The sequence below is a fragment of the Cupressus sempervirens genome, chromosome 4 (genome assembly GCF_028749045.1).
Source record: "Cupressus sempervirens isolate cs-2001-9-10 chromosome 4, ASM2874904v1, whole genome shotgun sequence".
Taxonomy (NCBI): domain Eukaryota; kingdom Viridiplantae; phylum Streptophyta; class Pinopsida; order Cupressales; family Cupressaceae; genus Cupressus; species Cupressus sempervirens.
Genome location: NC_143121.1, coordinates 163,450,117 through 163,473,930, shown reverse-complemented (window position 1 = coordinate 163,473,930; position 23,814 = coordinate 163,450,117). Strand labels below are relative to the sequence as shown.

The window sequence follows — 23,814 nt, the reverse complement described above, 5'->3', positions numbered from 1 at the left end:
CCCAAGAGTCTTGCCAAAATAGGGCATCTGAACCACTATTACAAATCTAGAAGAGGCCTTCCTTGATAAGTTGAGTGCCCTTCTTAAGAGTGTCCCAAATACAAGAACCTTTACCTGCCAGAGTGAGTCTTGGAACATCAAGATAATCAGCACCCGAAAAATACTTGTGGACAAGAATCTTGGCCCAATCCTGATCCTAACATTTACACCATCTCTAGTACAACTTGGCAACCAAAGTTGTGACAACAAGAGCCATCGACCTAAAACTAAGGCCCTCGGCCGGCTTCAGCCTACACATAGAATCCCACTTAACGAGGCTCCATTTTGAGGAAAGAAGGCTGCCAGACCATAGGAATTGCCTAGATAAAGCATCAAAATCCCTCACAAAATTGGAAGGGGGAACCTGAACATAGCATCTATAAATTGGGAGAGACTGCACCACAATCTTAAGCAAAACCACTCTCCCATCTGAAGATAACCATCTGTAAGTCCAATGACTAACCTTACTCTAGAATTTATCCAAAATCCCTTGCCGGTAATCTCTTCACTGAGAACCCAAGACTAAAAGAACCCCAAGGTACATCAAAGGAAGAGATCTGATTTGAAATCTAAAAATCCTTGCAATCTTATTTTGAATAAGATGAGAAGTGTTAAAGAAATAAATAGATGACTTATCATCATTAATATGTTGCCCTGAAGCTTTCAAATAGGTATCCAAAGCCCACCTGAAATTCACAACCTCACTAATTCTAGCCATGCCCATTAACCTAGTGTCATCCACGAATTGTAGATGGGAGTAAGAGGGAAGATTAATATTCTAGCTCCAACCTTGGATAAGACCCTGCCTCACCTGTGATTTTAAAAATCTACAAAGACCCTTTGCCATGATGATGAATAAATAGGGAGATAAAGGATCCCCTTTCCAAAGTCCTCGAGAAGTCCCAAACAAATTAGACAGTTCCCCATTAATGAGAACTAAGAAGGAGGGAGAGGTCACATAGCTTAGAACCCAATTCACACACTCCTCATCAAAACCAAAAGCCAAAAGAGTTTTCTGTAAGAATTCCTAGCTCACCTGATCATAAGCTTTAGCCATGTTGAGTTTAACAAACATAGCTTTCTCCTTAGATGTCGACATAGAGTGGATCACCTCCATTGCTATCACAATCCCATCCAAAATCTGTCTACCTTCAACAAAACCACCCTATTCAATAGAGATGAAAGAATCAAGGAGAGGTTTGAGTCTCTCATCGACTAGTTTGGTAATAATCTTATAGACAACATTACATAATGATATAGGGCTGAATTGGTCCAACCTATTAGCCTCTTCCTTCTTAGGTATAAGAGCCAAGAAAACAGAATTCAAAGACTTCAACATCTATTTATTTCTATGAGATTCCTGAACCACTTCAAGGAGATCAAACTTGTTATTTCCTAGAACTCATAGAAAAATTCAATCGAAAAGCCATCTGAACCAGGGGCCTTGCCTTTTTTCATATTAAAAACAACTTTCTCTAGCTCTGGTAACAAGACAGGGCTTAAGAGGGCCTCATTCATCTCAATAGAAACCAAGTGGGGAATACAATCCAAAATGGCACGCTCCTTAGTCTCAGCAAGATGGACTTCCCTAGCAAAATTATTAGAAAAGTAACTGATAGCTTCCCTAGAGATTTCTCCACAAGATGAGATCCAGTCCCCATCAGATGAGACAAGAGAGGAGATAGAATTACCTTATCTCTAAGCCTTCACCGAGCTATGGAAGAACGTAGTGTTCCTATCCCCTTCTTGTAACCAATCAACACAAGATTTCTACTTCCAAAAAATCTCCTCCTGAAGCTCTCATTCCTCCAATTCTTTTAGAGCTGAGATCTTAGCTTTACTCAAATCAGATGTCATCCCCTAATCTCTAATGTGACGGGTAATAATATCTAGCTTGGTTTGAGTAGCTACCTTCTGAGCATGGAAATTCTCAAAATGATGTTTATTCCATCTCTTAAGCATGTACTTCACATGTTGGAGCCTCTTACTGAAAGTGTACATAGCCGTTCCATGGGCAGGCTTCCCCTCATACCACCAATCCACCATAAGGTTAGGTAAAGATAGGTCTCTGAGCCACATCAACTAAAATTTTAAGGAGGGTCATTTGGTGACACTATATGAGGTGATGGAAAGCTTAATGGGCCAATGGTCAAAGCCCCTCCAATCCAGAATTTCAGAATTGGTAATCCACATGTTGTTCATCCAATAGCAGGAAACCAAAAATCTGTTAAGCCTTTTTGAGATAGCCTCTCCCCCACATCTTTGATTATTCCATGTAAAGACACCATTGGATGTCTTCACATCAATAAGATTCAAAGAGCCAATCATATCCATGAGGATATTTGAAGACGGGTCCAACCTAGCTAGCCCACCCCATTTTTCCTCAAAACTAGTAATAGCATTAAAGTCCCCAACCATAATCCATGGGAGAAAAGGGTCCAAGGACTAGATGAATTTGATGTGAGCCCATAAATGTGATTTACCTGAAAAATCAGTAGGAGCATATATATTGGATAAGAGATGCCTTTCTCCAGTTTCAAAGCTAGAAGCAACCAAAGAGATGGAGAACCGACTCGAGATCCACCATAAGGGGGAAACTTTTCTAGGGTCCCAAGAGCAAGCCACCCCTCCCGAACTGTTCAAGGAACCTACTCCCTACCAAGAGCCTTGAGGCCAAATCCGCGAGGCACAGTTAGCCAATCCTTCCATTGAAAGCTTGGTTTCTTGAATAAAGATTGCATTCAGAGATTGAGACTCAATTAATATGCAAAAAACCTTTTGTCTAGGGATGATGTTCAACCCCCTTACATTCCATGACAACACAATCATTTATGGGGGATGAGAGAAATGAGAATCAATGGGTTTCGCAAACCCAGACTCAACCAAATTTTCACCCATTATCTTAACCTTCTCCTGATCAGTCTTCCTACCACTCTATGACGATTTATCCAAAGACCCCTTTTTGAAGAAATTTTGTTGTATGCCTAAGACAAGAGGAGCCTTATTACCTTTTGTAGAATCAGGTGTCCTATTGGGTTTATTGGGGATAGCAGCCGCCAAGACAGGACCCATCAAGCCCTATGATTCACCAATATCTCCAATATCCTACACTAGAGGAGGAAAATCAATATCCAATTGCCTAGCCTATTGTTCCCCTATAGATAGAAACTAATACTCACTTTGTATATCCCCAACTTGAATCTCCCGCTACCCTTTTGCCTCAGCAAGAAGCTCAACTAGGGTACCTTCCTCTTGGGCCAAATCTCCAAGAGCCTCAAACCTGTTAAAGGTGTCATTGGTCTACTTGTCCCTCCAGGTTCTCTTCTTTCCTTTACCTTTGTTACAAGACTTGAGTAAATTCCTCGCGATCAATAGGTCCCATACATGAAGTAGCCTTCTCCTTGTCCTCCCTAGGGGGTCCAGGAGCAGCCAAGGTGGGGGACTTGTTCCTAGGACAGTTGCAATACAAATGCCCATATTCGTGGCAAATTTAGTATCTGAATGGTAGGGTCTTGTAATCCAGCTGTTGAATCCAAGAAGATGATCCCATGCAAATTTCCATAGAATCTGGCAACAGATTATTTAAATCAACTTTTACACAAATACGAGTAAAATAAACTACCTTACGATCCTATTTCTGTGTAGTTGAACCCATAGGTTTCCCAAGAAGCGGCAAGATTAAGTGTAGAATATCTTCTCTCCAAAATTCCAAAGGTAGCCTCTATAAGAAAATCCACACCAGAACTCATGAAGGGATTTCCTCAACAGAGTTAAAGCCCATATGCTAGGGCTTGATGAAAAGCCCCACCTAATTAAAGAAGGAAGGGCCCCCTTCAAATGTTGTATTCCTATCTATCATGGATGACCATAAAGTAGTTATTGGTTGCTAACAGAATCTCCATATCTCCTTCTGGGTTCCACATCCAGTGAGCCCATGATTCTAGTATAGGCAAGGAAAGGCAAAGACTGAAAAACTTACAAATAAGGGCATGATTGCTCTAGTATTCAACATCCTCTGAGACTTGCTCAGGTTGTATAACCAAAATTAGCTAGTCCTCATCTCTCTGCAAACATCCATTCACTTTCTTTAATCAAAACACCTCTTTTGAAGAGGATTCACTATACCCTAATTGAGGCTTACCATTCAGATCCTTGATATTAACATGCAATGAAGACGAAGGCTCCTCCATCACCGCATCACCAACAGGAAGCTAGGAGGAGGGTATACCTCGATCCTCCATTCAAAACTGAATTAGGACTCAGCAAAAGTGAGGAGGGAATGGGGCACAGGCCCCACCAACTCAACCTACCATAGCGCCCAACAAAAATGAATCACAACAATGTTTAAATCGTGCAAAAATCTGCCATGAGCTAGAGAAACGTGACCACCCTATCAACCAGCGTCGGCCAAGCCAAAAAATAGAAGACCAGCAAACAAATGACCATCGATCCTCCCACTCTTAGGCCAAAACATTGGAGGGGCTAGGGCATGAGGGCCCTAGTGGAGACCAAGTTTTCACATGCACACATTCATCTCTCTGTCCAGTTAAAACATATAAAATAATAGTTTAAATAAAAAGTAAATTATTTTTCATACATATAATTATATAATAAAAAATTAAATTTTAACAGCTAAATTTTGAGTGTAAACAAATTTCAACATTGTGCTTAAATTGGTAGGACAATCTAAATAAAGTCTTTATTATGTGCAAAGTTGGCTCCCCACTTTACTTACATGTTAAATCATTATTGAAAACAAATCAAAAAAATACAAGAATGAGAAATCATCTAAAAGATCATAGATTATAATTTTATATATATTTTTTGATGTGTTTACATGTTAGTAATTATAACATATTGTCCATCAAGAAACAATACATGCAACAAATTTTTACAATCACAACAAATTAAATTCTAAGCATCCCAAATAAAATCTACCTATAAGAAAATTAAAAACTTAAAAAGAAAAAAGAAATAGAAACATTGTAATTATTAGCTCTTTTATGTGTCGAAAAAAAAAGTTAAACTTCTATGATTTTTTAGATTATGAAAAAAAAGTTATATTTAATTAATTAAAATTTTAGTACATCATTGAAAAAGGAAAGTTCAATTTTACGAATTGGTTTTCTAAGATTCAATAATTTTTTTACATTTGAAAAAGGGAAAAAAGGAAATTAAATTTCATGAATTCATCATCGCTAAATTATAAAATTGATAAGGTCTTATAACTTTTCTATCAAAATGTTAAATTCCTCCTACAATAAGTGTATGACTTAATAATTTCATTCGAAAAATATTTCTTTCTATACAAAATTATGTGCAATTTGATCTAGCTTAAGCTTGTCTTTTTTTGTTTAATCGATAAATGACCTAAGCCTTCTATTATAATAGATAAAAGAAAATGAAGTTACAAAATTCTCTTTTCAAATGGGCACTAGTAGGAAAGAACAGAATAAGAAAATCTTCGGCCTCACATGAGACTGAAGTCATATATTATACAAATTTAAAAGGGGCATACCCCCAGTTTTAACATAATCTCTTTCCTACCAATTTATTCATACATGGACAAGCCAATTGCAAAGAAACTTCCTTGAGATATTGAAAGTTGTATGTTCAAGTAGAAGCCATATTCCAATTTTGCATCGAATATCCTTCCTAGGTTTAGAGATCCGATTGACATCTTCATAACAAAACACAACTATCTTTCAATTTGGGGTTAGTTGTCAGCGTCTAAGATTATTATAAAATGAAATGAGTGAAAAATTAGAGTGCAAAGAATAGAGTGTCTCATAACAGAATCCTTTCTCAAAGTTACCTTTCCTTCCATATTAATAGTTGGTGTCTCATATTATCTATTAACTAGAGGGGACTACCCCATGTAAATCTGTGTTGATTAGAATAATCATTTTGTTTTAATGTTGTATTTGTAATTATTTCCTGATCTAACTCTCTTCCCATTAATTTCCATGACTTTCTAAGTTTGTAATGTTATCTAGCTCCGACCTAGTCCATAATGTTCATGTATAGTCTTCTTATCAATCATGTCTAATTTAACATAATGTCTACAATTATTATACTCATTATTCTTTTAATTTATTTACTTATGTGTCCTATTAATTATAGATTCATGTGTATACTTCCTTATTTGTTAGAGTCCAATCATTTCCATACTATTGGTAGTTTAGATTGTGTAACACCTTGCTCAAGAACCCAAAAGAAATAGACTTATTATGTTACAATGTTTAATGAACTATTTTTTTTTAAAGTTTGACAACATCAAGATAACATTAATGCGGAAGCAATATGAACATGCACATTAAATACACATAAGCAATTACAGATACAATTTCAATTACTTAAAGTTTCCTTTACGTTGAGTCACATTTAAGAAGTTTAAATTAATTAATTTAAGTTTCAAGTACAATGTCTTCTGAACATAAAGAAATAATTGATACATAATCACATAAGAAAATGCATAACTCAAAAAATGAAAGTACATCCAATAAGTAACATCACATGTCACAAGGTAATGTGAGAATAGATACAATACATCCGAATACATGATAACATATATACATCAATTGAAAAGAAGTCTCTGAGATAAGAAATAAGAATGATAAAGGTACAATTGCATCACCGAACATCCAACAATTGGAAATGTGAAGGGGACCCAAATGGTAAGAAGACACTACCTTCTGACTGCGTGGTTACCTAGTTAAGCTTCCACTCCCACCGTGCAGGGAAGATAATGAATGATCCACAAATGGCTAATCAAACATAAAACATTCCTAGGATAGGAATCTTAAAACCTAAAACTACCTCAAAAGTAACACATACTACTCAAGAAGATAAGATACTCCAAAAGAAAGAGCACTTAATCCAATACCAACATCGCATAACAAACATCATACATATACCAATAATATATCAAATCACCAAAATTATAAGATAAAGTCACTGAAAGATATCCACCTCAAGTTAAGGAACACATGACAAAATTACAATATCCATAAACCACCAATCGCCATCAATGAAAGTAAATAACCACATTAAATGCATCCAACAATAAGTACACCACTAGAGGTACAAACAAAATCTACAAAGGAGACTCATGCTACATTCTAGGGAGTGTCATCACATTGTTAAACTACTTGAGTCACCTTGGACTGGTCTCTCAATAGACCCCAAACCCTCAAGCATTGAGTTACCTAGGATTGTTACTCTAAACTTCGGACACTCAGCGTGACACATGTAGAACCAGAGAACCCTCTCAAGAAGATGAACTGAACCAGTCATACTGTCATCCCATTCCCATCCTTAGTCAATACAAGAAATCAAGGCATGGGTGGGGAAAATATCTATAACTTATACTTTTATTGTGTTTCCCCAAAATATGAAATACTAGATTATCACTTATTAAATAACTTATAATAGGTTACCCTGACACTCACCGCTTTGGGTCCCAGACCTACTGCAAGTCACTTCCAAAGACATGTACCTAGACAACCTCTCCTAAGTACATAAAACACAATTGTGTCCCATACCATAACAACCATAATGATCAAACCTAGTTCCTTAATAGGCAACCTAAAAATCAATTGGTTCTCCCAACTAAAGTAGACATAAATGCACCACATAGAAAAATTCATAAATGTTCTTCTAAATTTAAAAGAAAACACAAGCTCATCATAATATTTGGAATAAATATACATCATAAAAGAAATCACAAAGACAACCTCTGGTGCACATCCTAACTTGGCCAATTTAACAACCCACAAAGAAAAGTGTCAAGAAAATAAACATCATGAGACTATAAATAGAATATTAGAAAACACATAATTTTCAACCACATGATTTAATTTCACCAATTCTCTTGTTTAGTTTGGGTCATAAGGATGTGTTTAGAAATAAAGTAAGAATATACATGTTAATGTAAATTGTTATGCTAATAAACTTATTTAAAACAATAAGTATTTAAATATCCAATCTTTCTGTACATATAAAATATTATCATGCTATTAATTTAAATAATCTTAAATCATAAATGGTTTAATTAATAACATAAACGTATATTATTAGATTAAATAATAATATCAATTTCATTTCTAAAATATGTATTTGACTTTTATTTAAGTCCAATATTAATATTTACTTTTCCTTTAATTCATAATGCAACTAGAGATAAAATTATAAATTTAATTGAATTATTTATAATTTTTTCCAAAGTCAAATAGTTATTAAACTAGATGATTACAAAGTGAATTCTACCACAACTTTTCTTAAAATATAATAAAATTCTAAATATTTATTTGTTAACCTCCCTATTGCATTAATAGATATAAAATTATTTATATGCAACTAAGAGATTAATTAAACTTAAATAATCACTAATACTAACATTCACTTTAGAATTAAATGGATAATTTTTATTTAATTTTACAAATTAATAATTTTAATTTTTTTTTAAATAAGTAAATTTGAAAATTAAATTATATAAAATAAAATTACACATGCAATTAATATTTTTACATGTCTTTGATCTCTCAAATCATGCAATCATGCTATGCTTAGTTTTTCTATTTTTAACATATTTGTTTTCACGTGCATGTAACCATGCTATACTTAGCTTTTTATTTTTAGCATATTTGTTTTCACATGCATGTATATGTTTAGTTACAACATGTTTCCCTGTCAATTAATCTTTTACTTTCCAAATAAATATTGTAATTAAGTTATTTTAGATGTAAAAGTAATATTCATCTATATTTAGAAAATTCATGATAATCACATAGTTCTAATGACAAACTTAAAGTTGAAACCCTAACTATTCAATTTATTGTTTTCTTCCAATTTTCAATAATCAAATTTTCGTTATACTAGAAAAGGGTTATAAGAATAGAGTCAATAGTTTTCTACAATTTTTTCTAGAATTTTCTTCAATCAAGTTTTCTTTTCTCAAAATCTACAACATAATTCTTTATTCAACAATCAATACAATAAATTAATAAAAAATATGCAAACATTGAAGAACACACAAAGTGCACAGATCTTTCAATGAAATTTAACAATGGATTTTCAAACCCCACCTCAAAACCATAGCTAAAATATCAGACAATCTGTGAATGCGTGCAAATCCAAACCAATTCTTTTGATCCCATTCTGAATTTTGCTCCCCAAAACCTGTGTCATTGCAAAATAAGCTTTAGATCTCTGGTAAAGACTTCTCCTCTAAATTGGGACTCTGATTGTGCAATCACAAGAGGGAACTCACTAATATATTATTGTTTATTACTTTATTACCTTTTATCTTTTCATAAACAATTTTATAGATATTTAATTAAAATGCCTTTATTAGTTATAATTTTAAAAAATTTAAAAATTTTAAACAATAAAGAGTAACTTGAGGAGTTTTCCACTATTTTTCACAAAAGCAAGCTCATTTTAAAGGTATAATCCAAAGGAATAATTAAAAATTAAAATTATTCCAAGAAAAATAATTTTAATTATTTACTAAAAAATATAGTTTGAGTCATATATTTTGGTAAATATAAAATAAAATTGATGTACATGATACATGGCACCAAATACAAGACATTAGAAGACTCTAATTCAGTCTATAATGAACCACCACTTATATCTAAAAGTTTGGCATTTTCCCATTATGTTACAATTCAATGTTCTTATATGTAACAACACTTTGTAAAAAAAAAAAGAGATTGAAGGAATATAATTATAAATAAATAAATTTAACAACCCAAATAAATGCAATCCTCTTGCATCCTAATAAAATTATCATAACCTCATATGTCTCTCCAACCCTTTATATTTTTTGTCTAGTCTCTCCATATTTTTGTTCATCAAATCTCGTTATTTATTTAAATATGTTTATCTTTCTCTGTAATTCTTCTACCATTTCTAACTCATATACATACACATCTCATTCTTATTTCAACATTAAGTCCTTAAGACCTTGTTGCACAATATTCTTGCTAAATGATCTTATCTAGCACACAAATGTACTTAAAGATGACCAAAATATTTCCTAATTAACCTATTAAACTCCTTGAACTTACCCATTGCACACGGAGATATAATCTCTAATATAAAAACAGAATTGTAAACATCTATATATATTTTGACTTATTTCCCCAGCTATCTAAATATTATTCGACTTGCTTTTTCTACTTTATACTTGCTATATATTCTAACTTATTTAACCGCTTTTCGAAGAAATGAGCTGAACCAACTACAATTACATGCAAAGTGATTTAAACCATGAGCACCCTGGAATCCATTTTTGTGTTTCTCCTAACTCTTTTGGACAATCCTAGACGGCCTCCCTGTGGTCACCCTGTTGCTTTCATGGGAACTCGATAATTTAGGGTATGCAAATTTATCTAGCTTCAATTTCTGTAACGGAAGCTTCATTTACTGAACGAATTATCCCTGATGAAGATGAGCTAGTGGCCCCAGATGTCTGGAACGCTATTCTCTTTTCACACTCCTCCAACTCCAATCCTGACTTTGATTTTGAAGCATGAATCTTGCTACTATTTACAAAAGCGGGCCTAGAAGGACTTGGCAATTTCGATTTACTGCGAGAGAGCATCATAACAACATTAGACATAGCAGGACGAAGTTTTGCATCTGATTGTAGACACAAAAGCCCAACATGAATGCATCTTAACGCTTGAGGCTCATTGATTTCTGATGCCATTGAATCTACCAAATCCAAACCACTTCCTCCCATGAATTGTTTCCAATCTACGAAGCTTTCCATTTGGTATGGAAGAAGAATATCAGTGCTTTTCTTTCCAGTGACGATCTCAAGTACCAGCACTCCAAAACTATAAACGTCTGCTTTAACTGACAGCTCCCCCTCGCATTACGTACTCTGGGGCCATGTAGCCACTACATTTGAATTGAAATTGTTGACAGTAAATTGGCAGTAAAGCTTAGTAAGGTTAGTTCAGAAAGACTGTTGTAGTCCTAAATCAAACAAAAGAAAAAGAAAACATATCAATTTAAAATCTAGTTTGTTTGCCAAAATTGGGAAAACTATGAACTGAGATGCCTCATTAAGTCCTCACTATTTTTATTGTTGAAAATCAATTTGATGCAGCCACATTCGATATTATATTCTTAACAATATGGAGGTCTGAAACTCATTAAATAATACTGAAGCAGAAGCTATTAGTTAGGCAGTTAAATTCGTAGGCACTTTATTGTAATTTGAAGCGATCTGAATTATAAAATTTACATAAACATTAGTCAAGAAAACAAAGAAATTGGACGCTATATGTTGGATTGGTTAGCTTTTGCACTCTGGGGTTTATATTTTTCTGTAGTGGATTTTAAATCTTTGTAATTTTTTGGTTCTTCTGGTATATTTTGTCTTTGTAGCTGTCATTTCTTTTTATGGCCACGTTCTACATTTATTTTATATGTATAAGTCAACAGATATAGTGGTGGAAAGAGTTTTGCAAGGAATGGTTCAAAACCGATCGATGTATTGTTCTAGTATGCTGTGATTATCTATCAGTTGTTGTTCTAGTATAATGAATGAAGACCAGACTCTTTACAAAAAAGGAAAACTTTAAAAGCTTGAATATACAGTAATTTTTGGCCCCTGTTGAGAAAATGTTGCTTGTATAGAATGGCTTGTTTTGCTAGTTATGTTGCTCTTTGGTTTGGGGTGATTGATAAGAAGTAATAGAATGGCGAAATAAAGCATGGTGAACAGTTTAATCTCATTCTTTACAGCTAGTTGCTTGTTTTGGTATAGTCTTTGGGTTTTCGAGGATCCCTGTGTGTGGTTTTCTGATCATTGTTGAAGTACAGTTAGAATAATATTTGATTGTCTGTAGAGGATTATTTGACAGCCTGTAGAAGAAATAAGGGTTTGTATTCCTTGCGTGTCTATAGTGTGTTAAGTTGTTTTTAGGAGAAATTCTGACATTCGAAAAGCTTTTCTGTCCCGCATTTTTTTATGCAAAAGCCATTGTAGTACTTTGATGAATATTATGGGCCTAAGACATTCGAGGTTTCCCCAGTGCATGCATGTTTCTTGAAATTTGTTTGGATAAAATTTCTGCACTTTTATTTTTAAAAGTTAGGAAGCATATATCTCGGTCCATCTTAAGGGTAAATTTTTCTCTGCGTGTCAAGAGTACTTTGAAAACTGAAAAGAATTAGCATCCTACTCCACTAAGGTTAAGTTGTGTCCTCCACCTCAGAGATTTGCACTAATGCGGTTTTATTGCTTTGGTTTCTATTTGACAATTGATTGATAGAGATTCATTGCTTATTTATTACTGCTCTGCGGTTTGTCTTAATGCAGAGACTGATCAAAATCCTGTCTAATGTACATTAATCATGAATTACTTTCGGGCTTGTATGTGTTTGGATTCAATTTTTTTTTTCTCAATATTTCTTGGAAGGAAATTGGATTCGAGTTCTATAAATAGATGCTATGCCAGGAAACGCTCCAGCTAGAGACATTTCACAACTGTGGGTAATGAAGTTTGCTTGTAGAATTTGGTGAGAAACGGAGGATGTGTTTGATAGACAATAGTCTGTGTAATCAATCTGTTTGTTTCTTGCGCATGAAAAAGTGTGTTCAGTTTAATGGGTATGCGTCTAAAATAGAGGTTAAATAGCCCCACTTCCATTGATTGTTGTTGGAATATAATGTTCCAAAAGTTAGTCGAAACAGGAATCAAATAAGAATTCTAGATCTTCTATATTTAACTGTTAAGAGTCTATAATTAATTAAGTGTAAATATGTTTTCGATTGATTGAGTTAGATCTCATTTTATTAGCATATTTGTAAGATCTTTTTGGCGTCAGTTGGATGCTATATATTTGTATTCTATTGATGAATAACATACTGAGTCATCTTACTATTTTGTTCTGTACCTTTCCTGCACTTTAATTTTTTTCAGCCAGTGATGAATCTATGCTCTTTAATTTTTATAATTTTTATCCAGGATTTCAGCCTGTGAAAAATCAAACTATTGCAGTCAATTAACACAGCCAGTGATGAATCTATCTTAAGAAAATGAGAGGAGTTCAATACGGATCTATTCAATTAAGTAGATATTTCTTTGCTTCTTTGCATATAAGTGTATACATGGTTTCTCAGACAATTGGATCATCACTCCGTTCTTTTATTTCTCTTTCAATTTAAAAACTGATGATTTAACAAATAATTACTTGTCTAACAATAGATTTTGTTTTTCCTAGTTATTTAGAACAAACCTACAACCTACATTTCACACTTCAATTATTTAAAGCAAGATTTCCTAAATAATTGCAAACAGAGAATAACTGATGCATAGATATAATTATTATATAATTTAAATAAATGAAACTTCAAATAATTAACCATTAGCAATCTATACTTAAAATCAGGTCAAGTCCATAATCATCATGATGCTTACCATGTTCCTGCAACTCTTGTATGGATATGCGTCTCATCCTGAGAGAAAAATCTTGCTAAGCCAAAGTCAGCTATTTTTGGGTTGAGTTTGTGATCAAGCAGAATGTTGTTTGCCTTTATATCTCTATGTATGATTCGTACAGGTGAATCCTCGTGAAGGTAGAGAAGCCCACGAACAATTCCAACGATGATGTTATAACGTTTTTGCCAGTCTAGCTCTCTGCATTTCTCTGGATCTGTTATTCCTATTCTAACACATTAGTCACCTCTTCATCTATTCCAGAGCAAATTAAGATATTATGATAACTTACCAAAGAGAATGTTGTCCAAACTTTTGTTGGGATAATACTCGTACACAAGCAACCTTTCATTTTTCTCCATGCAACATCCTAACAACCTTGCAAGGTTTCTGTGCTGAACATTTGCCACCAATTTAACTTCATTCATAAACTCTGTTTTGCCTTGTGTAGATTTGACATAAAGTTTCTTTACTGCTATCAAATTTCCATCTCTAGTTAGTCCCTGAACATAAAAGACAGATTTAGAGCTCCCCATGTGTTGTCAAACTACCATGTGTTGTTAAACTAACTCTAATTTAGACTTGAACTGTAAAACTACCTTGTACACAGCACCAAACCCTCCTTGTCCAAGCTTGTTGTGGTCATGGAAATTTTCTGTGGCTTCTATCAATGCTTGTAATCTGAAGACAAATTTATGCTCCTGCATAAGCAACTCAGATACAGGGGATAATTCACGCCTTTCTGTAGCATTACAAAACAATAAGAGTAAAATAGGTAAGCTTAGTCTATTCATCACATTAGACTACCACAGCAAGTGGAATATTGAAGTAGAAATGGATTTCAGAGAGAACACCTGGGTTGGTTGTAGGAGTAGTTATTGCCTTTCCAAACAAGGCAGATTTAACTACTTTTCTCCATACAATAAGACAAATAAATAGCGCCAGAATGCTGCCTCCCACAAAGCCTAAAACTATTGGTAATGTTTTTGTAGACTTTTCTGTACAAGACAGTTCAATAATTAGGATTGTGGCCAGTGGCACTATAATATTTTCAAAAATGAACATTAGAATAAAATAATTGAGATAGCTCCATTCACATTAAACATAACTGTAGCATCTAGCTAATGACTACAACCGAAAACATAAAATAAAATATAGAAGAGGTCGTATTTTTAATATCTTATTAAAAGGAAGATCATAAAATATTGTATATGACATGTTAATGACAAGTTAAGCTTCTGACTGTAGAAATGCTTTTGCATCTAAAAAAATTTACCTAGCCACCCAATCATGGACCAAACAGAAAATATTAAATAATAAACATTATGAAATGGACTGAACATGTTTTTTATAAGTTAGCTATTACTTAATCCAAATTGTAGATTTATATAATAGTAAACTTTGACTGAAGAACTCTCTTTTTGTATTTAGAATGGAGTGTGATCTGTTTTCTAAATCATTTACTGTAACGCTATAAAAAGAGGAAACAAGATAAATAACTCATGTAACACGTAATTTGACCTGGAATACAATACAATATCTGTATACAATTATCTACTCAAAAACCGTTTCTCATTCCATTAAAGACTCCAATGAAGAAAACCCAGCACCCCAACAAGAAAAAGTTTGAATAGGTAGAGGAGCTCCTACTCTTTGAGGTGGGAGGCAGGGGATTAATTTCCTCAGGGGAATGAGAAGGCGACTGAGCAGAGGAATAAAATGAGTACACTTCATATCTCGCCATGCAGCTTCCATATCTAACCTGAGCCCCTTGCTTTGTAGAATACTCCAACTGTGGCCTTGCTTGAGCAAAGCATTTTCTGCAATTTTGTATTGATATGTCCCTCCAACACTGAACCAAACCATAAAGCTTTCCTGAAGAAGAATATTTCGCAGATCCAGCAGCGAAACCCTTGTTTGCAGGGACGTAAGCTTTGTTGAACAGATCCGACAGAAGGGTTTTGATTGTGGACTGGAAAGCGTTAATATCGCTGCCGATGATCTCCCCCTCCGACACAGAATCTCCATCAGTATCAAGTATTGAAAAGAACTTAGTGCTGCCATAGCGCAAGAAGCAATCATCCAACCATATTTTCCCTCCTTTTGCGTTGGGGCAACGCTTTTTAATAGTGTTATCCGCTTCCCGCACACAGTTTGAGCAACTCGCTGCTGTTATATTTCCAGTACACTGTACCAAACCGTAGACCTTATTGGGAGATTGGCCATGGGAAGAAGTGTTAAACCCTGAACTTTGAGGGGCATTTTGAAACAGATCATTGATAACTAGATTCAAGTTTGTGGAATAGATGCTGCCATCGGTGAAAGTCGGAGATTCATTACAGGTGTGACATATGTAGGTACAAGTGACTGGAAGAAAGTTGATTAGAAAAAAGAAAAATAGGAGGATTGTAAGAGAAGTTAATCTTTCGCAAGGAAAAAGGGGGAAAGATATGTACTTCATATTGTTCTTGTTCTTTTACTTCTAAACCCATTTGATATTTGCTCAAACCCTCAGCTGTTACAGGGTTTGAATTGGGCGAGATTTTTTTCAATTTCAATTGAAGTCGGGAGTAAGCGTCGAGGCTGAGGAAAATGTTGCCCGAGGTCGCGGAAATTTCAATACAGGTCAGAGTAAAAGTCCAGGCTGCCACTTTAATAAAGAGGAAAATATTGCCGTAGGTTCGAGTCTTCCAGAAATTGTAGGGTTTTAATTAGGTGAGGTTTTTCAATGTCAATTGAAGTCACAAGTAAAGGTCAAGGCTGAGCCTTCGATAATGATGGAATCCGCTAGTCGTAAGCGCATTGTGTGGAATGGCTGTTTACATGAAATATGGAAGAAGCATACATGTGGGATCTGAAATTATTTTTTTACTGAATAGTTATTTTCTATTAATAAATTAATATACTTGTTACAAATCTAAAAAAGGTGGGGATATTACTTCAGCTGTAACCCGAAACAACTATTCATCATAAATAACTAATAGTAAAATAAACTTGAAAAGTATGGATATTAGATTTCGACAATCTACTATAATTATGTAAATTTTGAAATTCTATTGTATATATAGATTTTTTTTTGATGAATAGTCTTTTTTTATTAATAATTAATATACTAACATTACAATTCATAAAAAAAGGCTGGGGATACAGGAACACCCCGCGAGAGTTCACACGGTTGCTGTTGATGACGGTCGCTAATGACGGTTGGTCTGTTCCAGCCCGCCTTCCAATCCCAAAGATGATTGGGATTTTCATGATCGTGACAAGCCACCTCCCTCAGCAGGCACTACTTTAGCCCCCTGAGGTTGCTTTATATTTTTTATATGTAGATTTTTGAATTCTGTTGTATACGTATTTATTAATATTAAGTGATCTTGTTTATCAAAAAAATTGCTCGTTACAAAAGTGAGAATATTTTTACACATTCATTGTGAAACAATTACCATGAAAAATAGTTTTATAAATAAGTAATAGAAATATAAAATTTTATAGCATAATATGTTTTATATAGTATTTAGTATTTTTAAAATATGATATATAACAATAAAATAATTTGAACCAATAGATTGTTAATTTATTAATCTAGTAGATTGAAAATTTTAAAATGTCCATTAGTAGATTAAATCAAGAATTATTTTGATAACATAATTTTGATATATAAATTTTGTGAAATAATTTGATTGGAAACTATTTTTATTAAAATTAAAATTCCTATTAATTTTAATTTATTGTTTTAAATACTAGCTTAAATATCTTTATACATCTATCTAAAACACACCGAGAGATATCAAGCTCACGACGCCTATTTCAATAAAGATAATATTTAAAACAGATAGGCACTTCGAGCTTGATATCTCTTGGCATGTTTTAGATAGATGTATAAAGATATCTAAGCTAGTAGCATCCACAACGCAACATGTAAAACTAAAATCTATTAAATTTTTAATCTGAATTGTTCCTTTTAAAGCATAATGGTTATCATATCCATTATGTTTTATAGACATTGAAATATGGTATATGCAATGCATACAATTAATCTCTTTCTAGAGATTTGAGTCATTCCTCCTTTGCTTTCCTTTTCACAACTTCCTTCCCTGTCTTCATCTTTTCATAACGATCATAAGAAAATGGTGGTGAAATTTGAAGTCTATCCAAAGACTTAACTCGTGATATAGCAACAAATGTTAGTCTTGTCCTTTCTCTTGGTCCAATGCCAATCGTTGCCTTGGAAAGTGTTAATCCCTATGACTTATGGACAGTTAATGCCCAAGCCAAACGTAAGGGCAATTGACATGTGCAACCTCTTTGTATTGGAGAAATGGAAATTAATTTTGGAGCTCTGTCTTCAAATGGCATGCTAGAGTAATTGTCAAATTCAACCATAACATATATTGGTGGATCTGGTGGGGCATTTCCCAATTCGTATATGATATTTCAAATGTATCCTAGATCTCCATTGACAAGTCCAGCTTCAATTCATAAATTAGATGTTAACATGACCCTTGCATCCTTAGCAAGGAATAATTCAATATCTAGTTCATCATTTTCACCTCCCCCTAGATTAGTACTTCCTTCTTTTGATGCAATGTTGTAGGCAACTGGTTTTTTTAGTGAATGTAATTTCTTTCTATTATGGTTATGAACATTATCATTTGTTGCAAATAGATGAATATTATTATCAAATTCCTCCTTAACATTTTGGGGATATGATGTTAGTCCTTAGATAGTTTTGACATTTGAGTGTCAACACACTTAATCACCTTTTGTCTTGAAGCCGAGTACACTATATATGCCGAGCCACAGTGTGTGCCGAGTTAGTATTTCAATAGGTGCCAAGTGACATCAAGTGTTGAGCAGTATATAGGTACCGAGTGATATACAAGTGCTGAGTCATAGTTGATGCCGAGTAAACCAGAATCATATATGGGCATATGCACCGAGTTGTGGTGCCAAAAAGATGACAAGTTTTTTTTTTTTTTTTTTTTTCTAATTTTCAATAGTGCGTACGCGCTATTCTGATGACAAAAAAGTTATATGATGGGCTGCAGACCCGCGGCCCATCATTTTCATCTTGTTTTTTGGCTCTCCAACAGCACGTACGCGGGTTTGACAGTGAAATTTCACCACCATTTGGCAAAATGCCTCCTCACCGACGAAATCTAAGACAACGAGCACACCCACGACGATGAGGTAAGTGATATAAACTTAACTTTGCATTGTTTAATATGTTTTCCATATTGTTTTATTGGTTTTTGATATTCTTTTGTAGGGTTTTTACAAATTTCATTTAGATTTGTTTATTTAGTTGGATTTCAATTGATTTTTTATCAGAAAATGTCCATAATCAACCAAAAAATCCACAAAACCCTCAAGAACCTCAAAATCAAAACCCTCCTCAAGAAGAACAACAAATTTCTCAACCCGAACCAATTGCAAGACCTCCGCTAGGCACACAAGAAAATATAATAAATGAAATAGAGAGAGGAAAAACTGAATTAGAAAGACTCATTGCTCAGTTGAAAGAATCCAGACAAACCAATCTAATGAGGGCTCAATTGGCATCATCCTTTGAATCCATTAACACTCAGATAGCTCAGTTAGTGGTCAATTAGATATTTGGCGGGCTAAGAGGGATGAACAAAAAAGATTTTATGCAAATAAATTGTCATATGAAGATGTTAAAAAAAAAAGAAATACCAAAAGGTAGTATATGTGCATTATTTAGAAAACTCGGTGAGCAAAATACTGTTAGAGAGGGTACTAAACAATTCTCCATCCATTGGTGCATACACGATGCTATTAGAAATAATTTTTGGGATAGATGGTGGATGGTTTTTGATGCCCCTCCTTGCAACAATCACGAGGTCCCCATGTATTTTTTGAAGAAATTATATTGTGAGTTTGTCCTTGGGGAGATCCCCAATTATTTCTATATGTTAGACTCCTAGGGTAGAGGTGGGGGGTCATCATTTGAGAGGCCAGGAGCATGTTGTGACCCTAATGTAGTTAGGGCACCTGTGGTCCATCCATAGCATGAGCATGTGATTATTCCTTCAGTTGTGAAGGAACATGTAAAGGCCAGCACTCTAGGGACCATTAATGCTTTGACGCAAACCCTCATCCATTCCACGAGCCCATTAGTTGAGTGGGAGCCTTCTATACATCGTGGTCACATGTGCACTTCATGTGAATCCCTATGCACATTTGGCACTCATGCCAGAGATGGTGCTGATGATGAGCTTGTCACTGATCAGTTCCTGAACAAGACATTTGGCATTGACACACAGGTAAATTATTAATTTGATCACATTTCATATGTATAGTGAATGATTAATTAATTAGCATTTATTGACATTGTTCAAAATTTAGGGTCAAAGTGTTGCTAGGCCTAGCAGCGATCCTCCAGGCCCATTTTTTGTCCCTTCGACGAGTCCTGAGGTATGTATCAATTTAATCATTTTAATTAATACATATATTTATTACGTAATCATATTAAGGATTGACAAAAAAAATTATAAATGTGCATCAGTTCTCCATAGGACCCTCAACCTTTACCACAGACACAGAGCAGAGACATCATACGAGCTTCACACAGGTACAATTGTTTCATGTTAATTTAATTCATTTGATTATATTTATTCCATGTTTCATGTTAGATATAACGTGTATTGTATGACATGCAGCTCATGATGTCGGACACACCTCCTCATCTGCGACAGTCTGTTGATAGTGGAGTGGTCGCAGCTGTGGCTAGGTCACAGCCACTAACGGAGGTATGAAAGAATTTTCTTCATTTTAGTTGTTGTTTATAATAGTTAATCTCAAAATTTCTAATGTTATTTATAAGTGATTATATTTATTGAATTGTTGTAGGGTCTTGTCACGCCTGATCGTCCACGAGCATTTGAGGTGGACTTACAAAGTGACTATTTGTTGGCGGTAAGAAAATAATTGATTTTGTGTGTACATATATTTGATTTCAACGTATAATAAATATTGATTCATATCTACTTTCTTTGTATCAGTTGGACCTGGAGAAGAGTCTCAATAAGAGGTCAAGTGAGCATGTCAAGAGGGCCCCGTCATCTCCACTGTCTCCCTCCACACGACGGCAGAGGACGTCGAGAGACTTGTTTCCTTCCCCTCATGGGAAGGAAAAGATGTAGTTGAGATATTCGATACATATATATATATATATATATACATAGAGACTTGTTTCCTTCCCCATGTGTATATATATATATATATATATATATATATATATATATATATATATATATATATATATATATATATATATATATATATATATATATATATATATATATATAGGCATCAGAGAGACATATTCGACATACATTTGATGTACATATGACATTCTATATTTGATGTATGACATTATTGGTTAATATATGATATGTTTATTCATATACGACATTATTGGTTATCATAATATATTATGTATTTGTTAATGTATATGACATTATTGGTTATCATTTTATATTATATGTTTGTTCATGTATGACGTTAAATTAGATATGTTCGTGTATGACATTAAATTAGATATGTGCATGTATGAAATTAAATTCAATTGCTAGAGAGTTGCCATTATGTCTACCAACTAGTAGATGTTCTTTTTTGCTTTATTAGTATTTCTAAAAAACTGCAAAGAAGTTGTTTTTGGTGAATAGTTGTAAATAATTGTGATCATCGACTTCATGTACTCATGGCTTTGGCTGCGAACACTCATAACTTTGGCTATAAGCATCCATGGCTTTGGCTATGTGCACTAGTGGCTTTGCCTATGAGCATTTATGGCTTTGGTTGTAGGCACAATATAGCCTTGGCTGTAGGTTCTCTTTCTTTCTGCATGTCAAAGTTACCTTCAAGAATATCATTAGTCTAAGATCATTACAATTAAAATACTATGACATAATACCTTGGAAATAATAGTCTTTAACCCATTACTTTATTTGTTAAAACATCATGTAGTATCTATTGTAGTGCTTCTACTCAAATATGTTTTCAAAAATACTTAGTATGGCAAAGAAATGTCTATGGAAAGCTTGTCAAATAGGATATTGAAGAACTAAATGTGGATAGTCATTAGTACCCATCAATAAGAACATGGACATCTTTCTCAAGCAAGCCATATGACATTAGCTTAATTTATAAATTCCTTTGCAAATAACTAGAAGATGCTATAAATCTTAATACAGAGTTAATCACGAACTCATTATTCCATCCAAGAAGCATATATCACCCTATGCCAATTAACTGACAGGATAAAAATTAATTCAATTTCAACAAAATTTTGAGTATAACAAGCATCTTAGGGATTCTTACAAGAATTAACACGATGTTCACAAGAGCATTACAAGTTCTTGTAATGCTATTTCACATATTGTAATCATATTTAGTTTTGAATGGCCATTTGTGTTACAAGCATAAATGTTCTTTAAGGTCTTTTAATTCTAAACATGAATTTTATTCTGAAGCTTTTTTATGACAACCCACTCAATGCATATATTGTTGTTCTACATTATGCTGATTTGACTTTCATTGGTTGATTTGGGTCTAGACATGATGTTATTCACTACCTTTTTTATATATTATTTTTTTGTAGTGAGGTTCTAGCCTGAATGAATGTATTAATCATCGAAGTTTTGAACCTTGGTCAAGATCCTTACAAATATATTTTCAAATTGGACCTTAAATAGTTTTCTCAGTCACCCGCTGTACACAGATAATGAAATTGTAGTTAATTATAAAATTAATATTGAATTAACACAAGTTTAATTGAGAAGTATTATGTACCTCAATAGGCTAGATTATTATTGACCGGGAAGCTTTATCTTAGAGCAGTTGGTTTCCTAAATCTTTAGCGCAATGACACTCTTATGGAATGTGGAATTAGGTATGCTAGCTAAGGAACATTCTTTAAAAGGCAGAGGAAACTCAAGACTCACATGTTTCCAATCAATATAAATGTTTAAATCACTTCTCTAATTTTTTCTATTTATGATCTTCTTAAAACTTAACTTTCTAAATGGATTGATGGGGAAATAAAGATCTTCTAGGAACTAAAGGCTAATCATGTTTAATACTTACAATTCTATGTTTTTATCTAATAATTTAAAAAAGATTGTACAAGTGTTTTCAAAGAGCAACACTTGTCACTAACATCATAAGAAGGAATATCCAAGGAGACTTACCACTGATCCCCCACCACCAAATTCAAGAGAAAACAAAAATCCACTACTAAAGAGATAGTAACAATGATCATCCCTAGTCTCTCCCTTATCACAAAATGATTACCATCAAAATTTGCATTTCCAATTGTGTCATGTGTGTTGAAGCGATAGTAACATTTTTATTCTCTTACCTAATGTCTCCCATTTCTGAAACTCCTTGGGAAGGGCAAGGCCATCTTCTCAGTACTTCAAAATACAACAAGTTCCATTTTTTCCCATATTGATAATCGTTGACTTAAAGTATAGTCAAAGTATTGACAACCCATAAGAACTCAACCTTTGAACATCCCATCTGTAAATGACCTCATAAAGAAAGTTCAATAAACCCGCATGAAACAGTGAAACAAAAGTTGCATACTTGTGAAGATGATCAGACTGTAGGTGATCAATATGTCTCAAATCTATATTCAGTTCTTTTACTATGCATATAAATGGTTTGTTATATAAAAGAGTTATATCCACCAGATAAATAATCATTTTCTTACTATGCTATCCTTATCCTTGGCTGATCTCTGGTAGACCATTTCTTAACCATCCTCCTTCGATCTATAGGTCACTGTATTAATCTGGTTCATCTTGTCTCTACTCGAATTAATAAGAATTGGCAATCTCAGGGATTGTCAAAAGAGGAATGGGTCCAAGTGGAAGATAGGATTTAGAAGTGAGTTTAATTAAAACATAATAAATAGTGTATTACAAAAAGGAGAATGGTATGTTCTTCACAATCTACTCCCTTATACATTCTATCAATGTTCCACATTGAACCTGATAGAGAACATCACAACACATAACTAACAACACAGAACATACCTCCTAGCCACCTCAAGAACATAAAATTTCAAAAACCAAAGTGCACAAGTTTAAATTCAAAGCCTCAAAGGTCAAGAGCACAAAAAATAAAAATAAATAAATAAATACGAACAAAACCCACATTTGATGGAATCATAGAAAATCTGGTGGCTAGATAGTTACAAGCTGATTCAAGCTAATCCTTCATCACCTTTAAGTTTACATAATCTGGTAGTAACACATTTCATTAACTTATGAAACATTTACCAAGT

General features: G+C 33.8%; 1 pseudogene across 1 annotated transcript; it reads right to left on the bottom strand.

The window, feature by feature from the left end:
• Window positions 1-9,964: 9,964 nt before the first annotated feature.
• Window positions 9,965-16,321, bottom strand: LOC149560490 (cysteine-rich receptor-like protein kinase 15; annotated as a pseudogene). Its single transcript, XR_016363696.1, has 6 exons — window positions 15,150-16,321; window positions 14,354-14,497; window positions 14,099-14,241; window positions 13,792-14,002; window positions 13,482-13,716; window positions 9,965-10,950 (listed from the first exon to the last, which is right to left on the bottom strand). The product of XR_016363696.1 is annotated as a cysteine-rich receptor-like protein kinase 15 (transcript).
• Between the last annotated feature and the right edge of the window lie 7,493 nt (window positions 16,322-23,814).